Here is a 15,490-nt window from a genome sequence, read left to right as displayed (position 1 = left end):
GGCAGGCATGACCTGTGTAATGAGGACTGCTGGTGCATGCGTACAATGCCATTGGAAAASCCAAGATTTAGCCTACAGTCCAAGGAAGTCCTTATCCTATAGGTTAAGGGCTTCCAGGGTGCACAGTTGTCTCCTGAGTGAAGAGGAAGATGCCACTGTGTTTGCAGAACATGAAACTGCATTGCACTTCTAAAGCCAGATTGCACTTCTGAAAGCAGATAAAGATAATACAGAAGTCGGAAACCTTCAGAGGCAGGAGAGGGATAGATGGCTGCTCTGACCTCTGAAACATCTCCTCTCTCCACACCTTCGATCAATAGTTTCCAGCACGTGGCACATACRTAAGAAGGGCTATTCAAAAGAGTGTATGGCCCATGAATAGTCAGAAGCAGCCACCTGAAATGGTGATACCTGCTGTTTACTGCCTTTTTCTCTTGATACCTGTACCAGCACTGATACCCGTACCAGCAATGGTACCTGCAATGGCTTATTTATCAGTGGTTTCTGATCCTCTTTTCCTAGCTGTGGTCCCAGTAGGATGATTGTGGCATTTGCTTTCCAAGGGGGCAGCACCTGGCCAGTGCTCGTGGTCACGGGGAACCCTCCCCAGGCAGCTTTGTGGCTGCCGGGCTCACCTATCCAGGCAGAAGCTATGTTGCCCTTCTGCTGTAAGAGCCTCCTGCTCTGTTGCGTATTTACTCCTACAACAGCTCAATTAGTCTGTTGGAAATTAGATGTCAAAATGCCCCAGGCTCCAGTGACTTGCCCAGCGTCACTCAGAAAGCATTGGCAGAGTATTCACTCCTGAAATCTTCTACATGCCCTCCAGCAATGGGCTATTTTTCCTCTTTACTTTCAGTGACATTTAGGGTGAGTGAAAGTCTGAGGTATCACAAGGACAGTTAAAAAAAATTCCTTGTTTATTTAWCTTTCTAACAATTTAATCAACATCCTATTATTCTTAGGAAGTTTATATAGAGATTTTTTCTTCCTTAATTCAGCTTGACATATGCACTCCTGGGGTCAGCCCTTTTACAAAAAWCTTCAGCCTTGGAAGATGAATCTAATCGAACAGCGAAGAAACGTATTTATATGATTTGTTTAATATAGTATGGACGTATTCCTACAATTCGGTGTTTAGCAATTGAAGCTTCCTATGAACGTAATTTGACGACAGGGGGAAAAAACTCACTTATCTTTAAATATTTTGTACAAGGCCTGCCTAGCTGACAGATTACAGAGCAAATTTTAAAGTGGACATGAAAMGAATGCCAGATTTAGCTTTCCTGGCAATAATTGCAGTGGAAAGAACCTGGATTAGAGCAGCTGGAATAAAAAGTCAGGCACTAAAAGAAAAATGCTAATTACTGGTTTCTCTAGTCGTGCAAAATGAATGTTTTATGACATTTTAATATGATGCTTTTAGCCTTTCCCGCTTTGTCAATGCCAGCATCCTCTGAGCAGCTCAGGGGTGCTGTAATTGCATGCTGTAACCTATCAGCTACAGCCTGGCTTACCTGACAGCCTCAAGCTGAGTGGGAGTTGGGATGTTCTGGTTCAGTGTTGTGCAGCCACCGCTCTTTGGGAGGCAGAAATGGGGAGGCCGAAAGAGAACCCCCCARCAGTTACTGTCAGCTTTTGGAAGGGGATTCCTTTTGGACACCTGGGATCTAGAGACGAGCTTTGCATCTGAAGTGTCTCAAAGCGGTAGGGTATCGTAGGCTCTCGATGTGGCTTTTTATAAAAATATGGACTTGTCACAATATCTGGACCTAAATGTAGACCTCCACAATGTTTAGGAGCATTTGGATCTCAAGTTTGGGCCTACCTTTGCCGCTTCATTGTCTTGAAGACTATTTACATATTTATTGAATTAAATTTATCTGCCCTCCACTGCTAACCTCTCTCATTTTTGAGAGGGCAGATTATATGTTCATGTTTGAAAGAGGAACACTCATCTAGCCCTTTCTTTTTTAAAGGAATTAAATTTCCCTAGAGGTCAACTTTAATTCTCTACTGATGCCTAATTTAGATGGTCAAATTGGCTTATTTACAGGCTAACTCGGGTGCACTACTATTGTAAGTACATCTGCAGTTTAATTGCTCTTTTAATCTGTTTCTCCATCAGAGAAAATAATTATTTCTTGATAATGTTCTGTAAGAGGAACAGACTGCAGTTTGTATTTCAGTGTTTCACCTTATTGTTTTACTGCAAGATTTGGCTTTATACATCTTTTTAAGTTGCTCATTTCCTTTATTTATTCTTGGTGTATGACTATTAAATAGAATGGGAAAATCAGGGGAAAATACTCCCATTACAAATGGATGGTGCAGACCATCTACAACTCTCTTTTGCACCCTACCCCSATCAGAGGAGCCAGGACGTGAAACAGCTGGTGTGTCTCTCCAGAGAATCGTGTACCGGCTCTAGCTCCATTTTGCATTCGTAAGCCTCAGGCATTACTCTGTAAATGCGCTCCAGGAATCAAATTAATTTACAAGCTGAGGAATATGCCATTTCTCCTTACTTACAGGTCTCAGATAGGACTGCTACTGTATAGCCAGACCAGCAGGATGAGTAGGTGTGTCCTCTCATCAAGAGTAATGAGCTTCTTTGCAGGGCAGTCGTCAGCACGATTGCCTGGGCAAAGGCAGCATTGCTGCCTGCGCCTTCATCTTCCTCCTCCACTTCCACCAGGCTGCCCCACATCATTTCAGAGGTCAGTAGTTTTGTAGTCAATAGTATTAGGAGATAATTCAGACAAGTTATGCCTCCTCTTGACTTAATCTTTATCTCTGCCATGTACATGTTTCTTGATGTACCAGTTTGGTCCTTCTAGGTTGTGCTGATCCATACTCAAAAAGGAAAAAAAAATATTTAAAGTTGTCTCCCCTGAAACCTACAGTTAGTGAGACCTTGCAATRTTTTCCTGCGCTGGAAACGTGACATGCGTCTCTCTCTGAATCAGTTCAAATGCCAGCCTCGAATGTGTCCTAGCTGACATCAGCCAGTCTGAGAAATCAAGCGTAGACCCTGTTTTTATGTCTGTCTCAGTAAGAGCCATGGCACTTGTAGCTACTTACCTATCTCAGTGATTCCTTCTTCTGTTTCCAGGCTTTCATGCTAGGCTGCTTTAGGACATCTCCCCTCTTCCCCCGGTCTCATCTTCCAGGATGTACACTTAGGTGTGTAGCTGCAGTGCTTCATCTGTGATGGCCCTTGGCATCGTCGTCAGCCTTCCTGTGCTGAGGTTGGTCCACGTATACGTTTGGTGACCCCGGTTGTTAGCGCTGAAATAAAGCAGACCTTCAGCATTGCCTTCAGCTGGAGCAGGATTAGTCTCTGCAGCGCGGCCGTGATAAGATCTGTTCTTGAAGGCATCGCAGACCGTCTGCGCATAGGAGCAGTTTGGAAGGMAGGGAGTATCTCGCATCATATTGTAGCAACTGGTAAAGCTTATTCTATTAAAAYAAGCTTGTGACACAATTGGGACCTTATGTTTCCATGTGCCGGGTACCTTTAATCCCGCTGACATGCGTCGGCGGGCTCAGCCCCGTTCGGCGCTGTCCCCCGACTGCTTTCAATCACGCCGCCTGCTAAACAGCTTACGTAACGCGCTGCGCCGGCGGGTCCGGCGCTTATTTTTCTGTTCCCGYGTTTGTTGCTAAGGGAACTCCGCTGTGCCTCGCGCTACGCCTGCTCGGGCGCCACGGCGGTACCCCGCCGGGGCCGAGGCGGCAGGGCTTTTGCCCGCCAAGCCCCGCGTGCCCCGGATGCCGGGAAGGCGGCAAGTGAGTGGCAGTGTCCACGTCAGGGAAGAGTGTTCCTCTTTCAGCAGCTTCAAAGCCTGGTTCCTGCTGAATGTCACGGTGCTGGAATGCCCAAGGCTTTTGATCTTCATCATTGTCTCCCCAAAGGTGAAGGGCTGCGTGTTTTCTTTTTTTTTTTTTTTTGTATTTTATTAAATCCCCAAGAAAAGGTAACTACAACAATAAGAGAGCAGATGTGTGGGAGTAAATGCAGCTGTAACTGAATCCAGACGCTCTTCTGTACATAGGGACATGAAGGGAATGTTCCAATAAAATTCACGTAATAAAAATCTGAGCCCTTTCTTTTTTATTTTTTTCTTGGTTAAACTTGGATTCGCATGTGTAGAATTCCTGCGGACTTTGATGTGGATCGACATGTGTACCCCGCAAAGCTGGATTGGGAGAAAGAGTTTTAAGAGGCTCGGGGTGCGGGAAGGTAAACGGTCTACGGAGACCCGCAAACTTAAACAGACGAACGCTTGCCCAATTAAGACTTTCCCAAACCACGTATTTGAGTGATGCGGTCACCCCAGCAGTACAAACCAGTAGGTCCAGTCAGGCGTTTCGCAGGCTTCCTGAAAGTAGTGGACCCCCCCCTTTCGGCTCACCTGCTGCTGCGCCGCCCCGCAAGCCCGCGCCGGCTCGCTTCCCGGAGGAGCGGCGAGCGGGGACGAGCGGTGCCTGCTGCCGGCAGGGGTTCCTGGAGCTGCTGCCCGCCGGTGGGGCTGGTGCCCCGTGCCCTGCCGAAGGTGAATGCTCCCCGTTCGTGGCTCCTGGCTATTCGCTCGCTGCTGCTGCTGCTCGGGGTTGGGGGTGGGAGGGGGGGAAAGAGGTTTTTTGCTGCCTTCAGACACTTTCTGTCCCTTCGTCTTCCTTTCTGCTGTCTGGGTTTGTGACCAAAAATTTGGGTAGTTCTCTTCAGGGAGAGAGAAACGAATAGAGCCGAAGGCTGGACAATCYGCTTCTCTTTAGTTTGCTGCAGGTCAGATAGCTCCGTACTAGATTAATTTCCTAGCAGGCAGTTGCAGCTGTACAGTGGTACGCGTCGTTCTTGCCCCGTGCACGCCTCGCGACGGCGCAGGCAGCGCGGGATGTTTCGGGGCAGCCAGCGGTGCCTCCCATCTGCCGCGCAGCAGCTGAGCTGCYCTTCGCGTCCTCGGTGGGGGATGTGAGGGACCGGGAGAACCGTGGTTGCTGTTAACTTGTTTGTCGCTGTTTGGTCTTTGAACATCGTTTCAATGTTTCATYGCTACGCTACTTGCGGAGGAAAATTCCAGTTCTTGTCCAAACGTGGTTCAGAAGTAGATGTATCTAGGTTATTTTCCCGGCCTCGTCATTGTAAATACGCAGCTGTAAGTGTCTCGCCGTAGCTGGGAAAAAGCTGGGAGCAAAGCTGGGAAACCACGTCTTCCTGGTGGAAATGAGAGGGGGCGCGGGCCGTTTTCGGTCGAGCGGGTTCTTGCGGAAGCGCCCGTTTGCCTGGCGCCTCTCCGTCGCGCCCGGCCGCGGCAATGCCCTGCCGTGCCGCGGCGCCTCGCCGCCGGGGTCTCAGCCCGGGCGCTCGCCGTTCAAGGGTGCTCTGGAAACGCTTCGGTGCCCTTTGCCCAGGCGGGGAAACTCAAGTCTTCTTGCTTTCCYGCTTTTTGGCTATATGGGCTTGTTTATTCTGACAGGCACCGCCAAAATACGCTATTGAAAATTTACTCGGTGTGTTTTCTTAAAACGTAGACGTTTCGTTAGGCAGACAACGCCGGATCTCACCTGGCCGGGGCTGGCGCCTGTCCGCAAAGGGACTCGGCTTCCCCCGCGGGCAGCGCACGCGAGCGCCGGCTCAGCAYGTCTCTCGTGAGTGCGAGTGGGCCCGGCAACCTGCAACAGTTCGAGTCCCGYGGCGAAAGGCATGTCTGGCTGAGGAGGGGTTAAGCTGTTCTGCACGCGCTTCGCACGGGTGGAAGTGGCGAGGGAGCGCCAGGGAGGAATYGACGCGTGAGCTAGGGATGGCCTTCTTCTTTTAATTTTGTTGTACAGACGCTAGCAGAGCTGCGGCTCTACGTGGTGGGCAAGGCGAACGGGGATGTTAAAGCCCTGCTTTCAAAGCACGGGGCTGACTTGCAAGGTCCTCTCCACCGCCAGCTCCCGGTAAAGGCCGGGTTGCCCGAGACGCYGCCGCCGGGCTCTGCGGGAGGGTGGCCGCGTCGCGCYGGGGCGCGCTGCTTTCGGARCCGGCCACTTCGGAGACCCTGGGGYGTCTCAGCACCGATCGGTGCCACCGTGGAGCCCGCGTGGTCTGGAGGTGCAAGAGAAACGAGGGTGCCCAGAGAGGAGCTGCTGAGGTCCTCGTGCTGTCCATACGCCGTGCAGAAAAGGGAAGTGTGTTTTAAAATGGGACAAAAGAGGAAGGCTCCGCTACTGAAATCTAATTTTGCTAAATAAATAWCTGAAAATTATTTAGCAATAATGATACCATTCAATATGTTTTTATAGCCATAATCCGTAATGAAGTAAGGCAGGAAAGCATCACCATTGCTGCAGGATTTCCTCKCTGCTGACCTTTCTCTACCTGACAGAGAGGAATGAAATGGTGAGGAGGAGAGACCAAGGAATAGAGAAGAGCAAAAACAGGAAAAAAGTCAAAAGTAAATGGAAGACTAAGAATGAGATAAAGAAACTGAGAAGGAGACAAGATTAGTASCATTGTCTGTACCAACCAGAGCTGAGCAGGGTTTCAGCAACTCCGTCTTTCAGCAGTATAAAGCCAGACAGCTTAGTTTTTTGGTTTACTGTTTGTAGCCACAAAAATGTGTATTATTTCCTTCTTACCCACAGTGTACTGAGAATCATCCATCCAGTACAGAAGTTAATCCCAAATAATCTTGTCGCCCAGAATAGAGAAAGTGCCTTCAGTTTTGCCATTCTTTATTCACTGTGCACTTCCATACACATTTTAATAGAATTTGCATTATAGTATTCTGGAGTTTAGGACCCACTCCTTGCTGTTTTTTATATAAAGTCTCTTCTTTAGCAGTAATTTATGTTTTGTATCCCTATTCTTTTCTCCAAGTATTGCAGTATAGTTTTCAAACCTGGCACTGAAACGGACAAGCTAAAAAAGAATTAGTTCATCAGAAAGTAAAACAGTTTCTTTCTATGTATCTGTTTCCTAAATTTCAGTATTTAAATAGAGAAGGATTCAAGAGCCTCAGATTTTGGTCAGTTATTTCTGTAGAGAAGATAGAGGATAAGGTTAGAGGTTGGCTGAAAAACTAGCTCACCCATAATCACTGGATCTGCCCTTGCACCTGGGGAATTGGTCRTGCCATTTATATTATCAGCAATGAAAGAATTTGATGCTGTATTACTTTAAGTTGTGCTCTAATGGTAACAGCTTATAACATCTGTGGAGATGAACAAGAGCAGTTCTCAACACTTTGGTCTTTCTCAGCCTGTATACTGGTAGACACGGGAATATTAGTGTCACATCAGGTCACATTCAGAAGCTTTTCCTTGTAATTAAAGAATTTAAGAGCTGACTGACTAAAGCAGAGAAACTACACTTTGGGACTAGGAGAGAAGTCCTTCTGTGGTCTCAGCACATGCACTAAGTTAATTTCTGCTGAGAGGTTATAAAAGATTTCTTTTAAGAGAAACAGATTTAAGGGGGAAAAAAGGCTTTTGATTCCTTCTGCTTATGAAATCAAAGAACTAATGGTACAGCAGTGGGACAATTTTAAATGCCTGCAACTTCTGGCAAGGGGCTTATCATTTACCAGCTGTTAACCCTAAAATCCTGCAGTTTTCTATGGCAACGCAATAACATAYGGCCTAGATGTCCATGCTTTCACTTTTAGTCAGTGTGATTTTCATCACATATAGGTTATAAAATGCCCGAAGAAAACCCCCCAAGCTATGCAGAACCTCCCTAAAACCTGTTGGTAGCAGTTTGGCATTAAACAGGGAGAACATTTTACCCTGGGGATTACCCAAAAGAGTAAAATCAGTCATTAAATAGAGACTTACCAGTCTGAATTTGATACAATCTATCTATCTGTTGACTTACTGTTGAAAGTGTCTTTGGTACAGCTAAGGCACCTGTCACTGGGGGATCTGAGACATGTCTGTCCCTAGTTGTGCTCAGATGGCCTCTTGGGTTTCAGAGCCGTTTCGGGCTGCCGTTGGCTCCAGCAGTATGGCCAAGTCTTACAGCACTGATTCTCACTCTGCTTTCCCCCCYTWTTTTCCCCTTTTTTCTCCTGGATTTATGGGGCAGTGAGAGAACCTCACCTTAAAAAAACCCAACCTCCATAACTTGGTTACAAAGGTCTCTGAAAACTCAACCCAAATGCAACTGTAAAGGGTCAAAAACAGATACTACATGAACCTCCCAGAATTATATTTTTTCCAGAGGCAAACTTGTTATTTTTAAGCTGATGGCTTGGAATTGATTTGGCTCTCACATGGGAATTCACTAGGGAGCTGTCTAGAGAGGGGAAACTTTCTGTCATCTTGGTCATCCTAGAGCAGTTAATTCCTACTACTGAAGTGGATCTGTGTTGGGCTCTACTGTCTTCTCGGGGACTGGACACCAAAGATAAGTGAGAAACATGTACAGGTTTATAGGGACAATGTGATTTATATGGACCAAATAAATAAAAARATATATATCCAGCTGCAGCTTCAAGGTGTAGTTGACCAGGAACTGTATAGTTTCAGGAAGAATATGGTCTCATGACAGCACCTGTTTAAGAAAGAACCCATCTAACAGGTGACTGCAGAGAAAACATGGATGTAAATTTTGATTTTGTGTTTGTATTCCCTTCCTTGCCACCTTGATTGAGAGATTTCATTTTAATTGTGTAGCGTGCCTGACATAGTAATTTTTTCTCAAAGCATTTTCTGTTGAAATGCAGTGACTTTTTGGTTTGTTTTCTATCATGAAATATAGTTGAGATTATTAAAATTAAAACCTCTGTATTTTTGTAATCACAGTCAAAGAMTAGTAGAGCAGACACTACAATATTAGCTTTAGCTAGATGTACTATGGCCTTTTTTTACCTATTTGGAAGCTAGACATAATTATGCTTCTCTGCACAGGATGGATTTGTGTTATCTAAAAATTAGGTATCTAGCAGACAGACACTTTCAGAAGGTGATTCATCTCATCCTAAAATAGGTGGGGTGAAGCCAGATGATTCATCCAGGGAAGAAACCTAGATGATTAGTTTAGTCTAGACTCGTAATTTTAAGACAACTGAAGTTAGGTAAAATAAATCCCACCCTACATTTCGTGACAACCCCACCAGTGATTATGCTTTATGATTGACACTGAGGTGCTTATTCCCACCTGCAAAATGGGCCTAATGCTATTTACAGACCCGGCAGATGATGAGTGACAGAATTCACATGCATTTGAAAAAATACCTATAGATCCTCGGGCAAAATAGATGATATAAAAAGCCACAAAAGATTACCATGACCCAGAAGACTACCCATCTGTCTAAAGGCAATAAAAATTATAATGATGGCATTTTTCATCTCCTTCTCCATTGTGGGAGAAAAAGGCAGTAAGATTTTCCTATTTCTCATTCCATTGCTATACTTAGGAATAATTAAAGGTATTCTGGCTAAGGGTGATATAATGCATATATTCAGAAGYAAGCTTTCAGTTTAATTTTTCCAGCTGGTGGGCCTGTTAGCCCATTTATTTGACTAATCTTCACACGTTGACTGAAATAGGTAATTGCTCTGTCCCCCCTGAGATTTTGCTTCCATTTTTTTTCAGGCATGAAAGATATTAGGCTGTGTATATTTTAAATTCAAATACACTGTAGGATAGATTTATGTCCTTAAATACTATGCAGATTTAGCTATAATTCATTTCATATAGAACTGGAAAACGGATTAAAACAAGAGTGCTAGACAAGAAAATCCAGAGTCTTATCTGATGAGACAGGAGTCCTTTAATCCTCGCTTCTTGAAGCGACAGCAGTATCTCCCTTCATTTTGTGGTGCTTTCACATTTTTTTGGTCGTAATGGGAATTCGAGTTTGTTTGTTTGCTTGTAAATTTTGGTGYTTCTTTAATATATTAATACGGGACTGTGGCCTGGCTACTCATTGGGTGTAAATCAATATAGTGCTGAGGCTGGTGGAGTTACATGAGCACGCACAAGTCCAGAATCTGGCCTTGCGGAGTCGCTTGTGCTGACTTTTGTAGTGCCTTAACTCCGAATCAGCAGGCACGGAATATTTTCGATAGTCAAAGACTTTGGACTTGCTATATTCAGAGCTGGGCCTGTGCCAGAAAAACATTGCTAGAGGAAAGAAGCAGTGAGAGTTTTAAGGTCCAATAGCTCATAAATCACCAGGGATAGAAACACATGCCATATCCCATGGGAACGCTGAGATTATACGGTTGCAACAGGATCCAAACAATGTTCCAGCTCTATAGTATCTTAGGATACTAAACTTAAATAAATAAAAGTCTTTATTTATGTTTATATAGATAATATTTGTCATTTTAATTCAAATCTCAACATTTTTTTCTGTCTATTGTGTCAAGAACTATTAGATATAACAACCCATTCTTCACACAGTCCAAAAACCTAGCATTCACATGGCACAGAGCAATGATTGCTTAGTCCAGTGAACATTTCGCTAGTGGACTGCTAAAATCATTTTGGATTTAAATAGCGGATGGGAGATGGAAGGATAGGATTCAAGGTGATGTTTAATAGCTTACATGACTAAAATACACTATTTTTTTCAGATGAAACTCACACTTCCAAAACCAATTACATTTCCTGAAATAAAGAAAGGGAAATTCTGAATCAATATACAGAACTTTTTCTAAGTTTTTTTAGTTTTCAACAGCTGTTCTTAGATTTCTAGCGTAGTATTTTTCAGGTGCTAAGAAAAAGGCATGGCAGTTTCAAGTAGCAGGAAATCTTTATGCCCAGGTACTGTGCAGTATATATATATTTTTCCACTGAGACAAGTTTTAGGTCTTCTCAGTTTTTGACACGCTGCAAAATTCATGAATTCTTTCTCAGTTTATTCTGATGGATCATAGCTTTCTGGGAAATAAAATAGGGCTGCACTTACTTAAAGTCTCCAGTTACAGAATATTTATCATTAACTTTGGAAATGATTACACTAAACCCAAGTCTACTTGGTCCTTTTAAATATGTGGGTGTTGCTGAGAAATCTATTTCTTATTAATATTGCTTGGGTAATTTTGCTCCAATTATTACTAAAAATATAATCCCAAGGGACTATATGCCATTGAATATTACAGTTTTCTTTCAAATGTGCTCTAAAATGTATTTTATTTTTTCTTGATAGTTTTTAGCTTTTCGAGGAGCTGGGTTAGAATTTTCTTATGTATTTGCAGCTGCAGAAGCAGCACTTTGACTTTTTGTTATTTGCAAAAAACATTCCAATATGCCATCATCTGTGAAAAGCATGAAATGCCTGGCGCTGGCCCGGAACCATTGATTTCATAGCGGTCTCGTCCTCTGGATATTCTTCTCATAAACATTAAGTTGCATCACACTTTCTGTGTTTTCCTCCTCTGCATCCCCCTCCCCTCTCACCCCAGCATTTGTAACTGGGGAATAGAAAGGAAAAATTAATTAAACCCCCATACTCCACATACATACATACACTTTGTTTTGGTTACAGAGTTTGACTGGAATATTTTCTTAAAAGATTAAGGCCACTATGGTCATTGATAATGAGTGGATAAAATAGAGAAATTATGATGTACATCTTTTCCAATGCACTTAATAGTATAGGTTTGTCTTAATCCTGTACTCCTCTGAGGTAAGACATTGGAACTTAATACCAAGAGAAATAATAATCCACAATTTAATATGGCTATTATCTGGTTTTATCTGTCTGTGAAGAAGATTAAATTCCAGATGGTAGAAGTTATAATCCAAGCCTGTTACGATCACCAAAATGAACCAAATAACTGAATGGAAAATAATCTAACCAGAATTATTTGTTCAGAAGCTTATCTAACRTAGCTGTCATGAGAAATGCTAAATAACAGAGTATATTTGAAAGCCTTTGGACAAYGGTGCTCCTAGGAAGTCTCCCAAGCAAACTAGGGAGAGCTGCTGGCAGGCAACACACTGCACTGTGACAAAAGCCCTTCTCCTACGTTGTAATTTCGGGCCGGCTTTTGAGCCACCTTGTTATTCTCCGCGAGCCGAGCGTCGCCCTCTCGCGTGCACCGGCCTTTGGGGAGGGCGAAGGAGGGAAGGGGGGGATAATGCCAAGGTTGTGGGTTCTATCTGCATACAACCTATGTTGAGGGTTGGACTAGATGATCTCCAGAGGTCCCTTCCAACCTTACCATTCTATGATATGTGCAGTGAAAGGCTGTGAAGAAGGACGCGGGGTGAAGCCTACCTGTCACGTGGTCCAGCTGTGATCCTGGTTGCCCGCAGCACCCGTCTGGTTGTATCACCCTGAGGCCAGGGCAGCGATGACCAGAATGCTCTCCAAACCCAGAAAAAGAAGACCCCAAAGACCTAGCACTCTACTACAGATTTGGCAGACGCGCTTTCAACTTTCGCTAAGACTTAAGGCTTGATGAAGCTACCGTCTAATTAGTGGCTCGTGCACTTTTTTTCCCCCTTGGAAAATTAGGCTGTGACATCCCTCGGGAATGGCATACACCAACAGTAAAATGCACGTAACAGAGCAGCTAATATTTTAACGGGGCGCCGCCAGTGGAGTTCATACTGACTATTTATTCGGTCACAGCATATGAAATGGGAAACAGAACATACTTCTTTGGAATCACTCAGGAAAAGATTTCATTTAATAAGGCTCAGAAACTACATTTCAGAGAGCTGTTAAAAACAGTGCAGCATAAAAACCCAGGTCTGTGTCAAATATGTGGTGATTTGTCCTGCTAACAGTGGCTTCCCTGTGTAGAAAAAAGGCATCACGTGTCCGCATGTAGATAAGCAGTCTTATTTCCATTTTTATAGAGGAAGGAATTGAGTCGCACAGTGGCAAAGTGACTTATCTGAGGTCACATTTAATGGGAACGGGACGGAGCGTAAAAACAGGTTCCCCTATTCCCGGCTTATCTCCTAGATGTCCTAGTTTCTCCTGTCATACCAAAACATTGACTCCCAGTCAGCTGCGCAGATTTACCCGTAAACAAAGTTACTTCATGTAGTCACATATAGGATCTCRAAAAGGTTTATTTTTTAAAGAATATGATTTATAATAGTCATTTTTCAAGGACTAGCAGTGCTTAGGTGAGGTTAAACCAGTGATTATTCTGAAGTTCTGTTTTCAGTGCAGCCTCTCTGGATGGCTGCTGATTTTGTTCCATTTAAAGCATTTTGTGGCATGAACTCACTTTGTTTCTGCCCACATCACTGCATTCCTGGGATGTTTTTCACAGGCCTTAGCAAGATCATCTGACAGCAACTAGTGAGGTCAATGAACTTTATACACAATTAAACACTTGAAGCTAGGAGAATTAATTATTATTTTTTCCCCTGCAAAGTTAGGAAGGGATACACGGTATGTTATAGTCTGTAACAGAGTCAATGTTACTTGTGGTAATCAAGCTAGTTTCACATGATTTAATGCTGAACAGAGTAAGAAAATGATTGCATCCTTTACATGGGCCTCACAGAGCAGTCACCACCCACACTGTTTATTCAGACTCGGAGCTCTGCCATTCACTGTTTAAGCCAGAGGAGAAAAAAAAATCCCTTCGTGAACACTCTTGAAACCATGTATTCTCAGTGCAAAGTGGAGCTGGGGGGAGGAATCCAAACGAGGTACTTGCAGCAGTTTCAAGGAGATGCGGTTTTCTTTGAACATCCAGCAACACAGTCAAGGAAGGCTGATTCGGGGCCGGGGGTGTGAGGTGGAACCGAAGCTGGCCGGTGCTGATGCCACCAGCGTCCCCGCTGATGGCTGGCTAGCTTTTCTCCTCACAGTTTTCCCATCCGTCGGTACCTGAACTAAGAGGTAGAATTACAGCCTCCGCTCTGGGAAAAGAAACAGTAATGAAAAGTGGTATGGTATTGCAGATTTTGTTAAACTCGCCTCTTTGGAGAAGAAAAAATTTTAAGTTTTTCCTGCTGCCTTATGCCCTGGCTTCTTTGGTAGCAGAAGTATTTGAAACTGATTCTCTGCTCCCTTATTGCTATCAATATATTAAAAAAACTGCTCCAGCTAGAAAAGATAGGGACGCAGGGTGCAAGATCATCTATCCCAGTCTCTATCTGCATCTGGTGATAATGTTTGTACTCCCTCTATAGTTAAACAGATCTCGTCAGGAAGATTTTTGTTGTAATTCCACTGATATTTTCCCTATTAAACTTCTTCAGATTTCTTATTTCTTTCTAAAGCTCAGCTAGTCCTCACTTTCCTAGGCACTCACATTTTAAAGTTTTTTGCAGATTTAAACCACCCTCCGTTTTTATTTATATAAGGTAGGCATATTTAGCTTAGCTGGTACTGTTAGAATTTATATCTGGAAGCTTTTGAGGTATAGTACTGCCAAGAGTATATCATCAGCTTCTCCAGAGACTTTAGCTAGGATCCCCCCACCCCTAATTTCATGCAGCGATCAGATTTTTCATCCTGCTTGCCAKATAACCAGAGTGGCAAGCACTAACTGGTTCGCCAGCAGGTAGCCCCGCTCCGGGGACACGCAGGCGATCTGGCGGCATCAGGCGATCTGGGGTCCGGGGGTGGGAGATTTTGTTCTGCCTGTCCTCGCTTCTTAACTGTCAGTCTGTTTGGTGGGGTTGTTTTTTTTCTTCTAAATTGCTTTGAATAAATAGGACATGGATTCCCTTGTTCTGTAAACTCTCAGAAAAGACAAGCATTTTCCATCTTATAATAATAACTTTGTAATATATATATATGGATGTAGTGTTAGAGTAGTACCTTCATGTCATGGTAATGCCTTGATGTGTTTCAGGACCCAGTCTGTGTAAGCTCTCAACTGGAATAGTTTTATTCCAGGCTCAGGTATCTCTCATCTGTTTTTCCGTTTAAAAACTAATCATGAAATGTGCAATAGGTAAATCCACTTGCTTTTGTTCTCCTTCTCCCCAGACTCTTGCTTCATCAGTTAGAGTTGAGCCACCGTAAACCTAGAGATTAGTGTGTCCTCCAAATTGCCTTTTAAAAACATGTAGCACATTTTCCAGTCACCAAACTACTAAAAGTATGGATTTGTCTCGTGCTGATTACAGTTAAATATCATGGGTGAAAGTCTTCTCCGGGAAGCATTAACAGGGCTCTCAGTGCCTTCAGCGGGAGCTGCGCATACGAATCGGGCCATAAAACTTGTCCCAAATGTCCCGTGTTAGGAGGTTATAGGGCACATGGGGTTACAGAGCACAACGGAGTTTTCGGTCACTGTTTTCCTTGTTATTCAAAGCACTTACATAAGCCAGTGCTTGGGGGGAAAGAAAGTTAATTATCCCCAAACAGAAACCCCTTTAAATGCAGTAAAGGTTGTTTGTGCAGTATTTGTATTTCCAGCACAATGTTGCTTTCCCATTTTCCATACACGTGTGACAGAAATGTTCCTCTCCTCCCGCCAGTTAATACGTTGCTAATACCGAGCTCATTGCTACCAGAATGATATTTTGATTTCCACCCCAGGTCATCTGAGTACTTTTAACCCA

The 15,490-nt window shown here is 43.8% G+C and overlaps 1 protein-coding gene across 2 annotated transcripts in view; it reads left to right on the top strand.

The window, feature by feature from the left end:
* Nucleotides 1–15,490, top strand: part of BCL2 (BCL2 apoptosis regulator) — an 88,159-nt gene that overhangs the window by 29,524 nt on the left and 43,145 nt on the right. The window lies entirely within an intron of this gene.

Source organism: Rhea americana, unplaced genomic scaffold (genome assembly GCF_003343005.1).
Source record: "Rhea americana isolate MKP2758 unplaced genomic scaffold, rheAme1 scaffold_31, whole genome shotgun sequence".
Classification (NCBI taxonomy): Eukaryota; Metazoa; Chordata; class Aves; order Rheiformes; family Rheidae; genus Rhea; species Rhea americana.
Note: the sequence above shows the minus strand (reverse complement) of the source record. Positions and strands in the feature narration are given on the sequence as shown.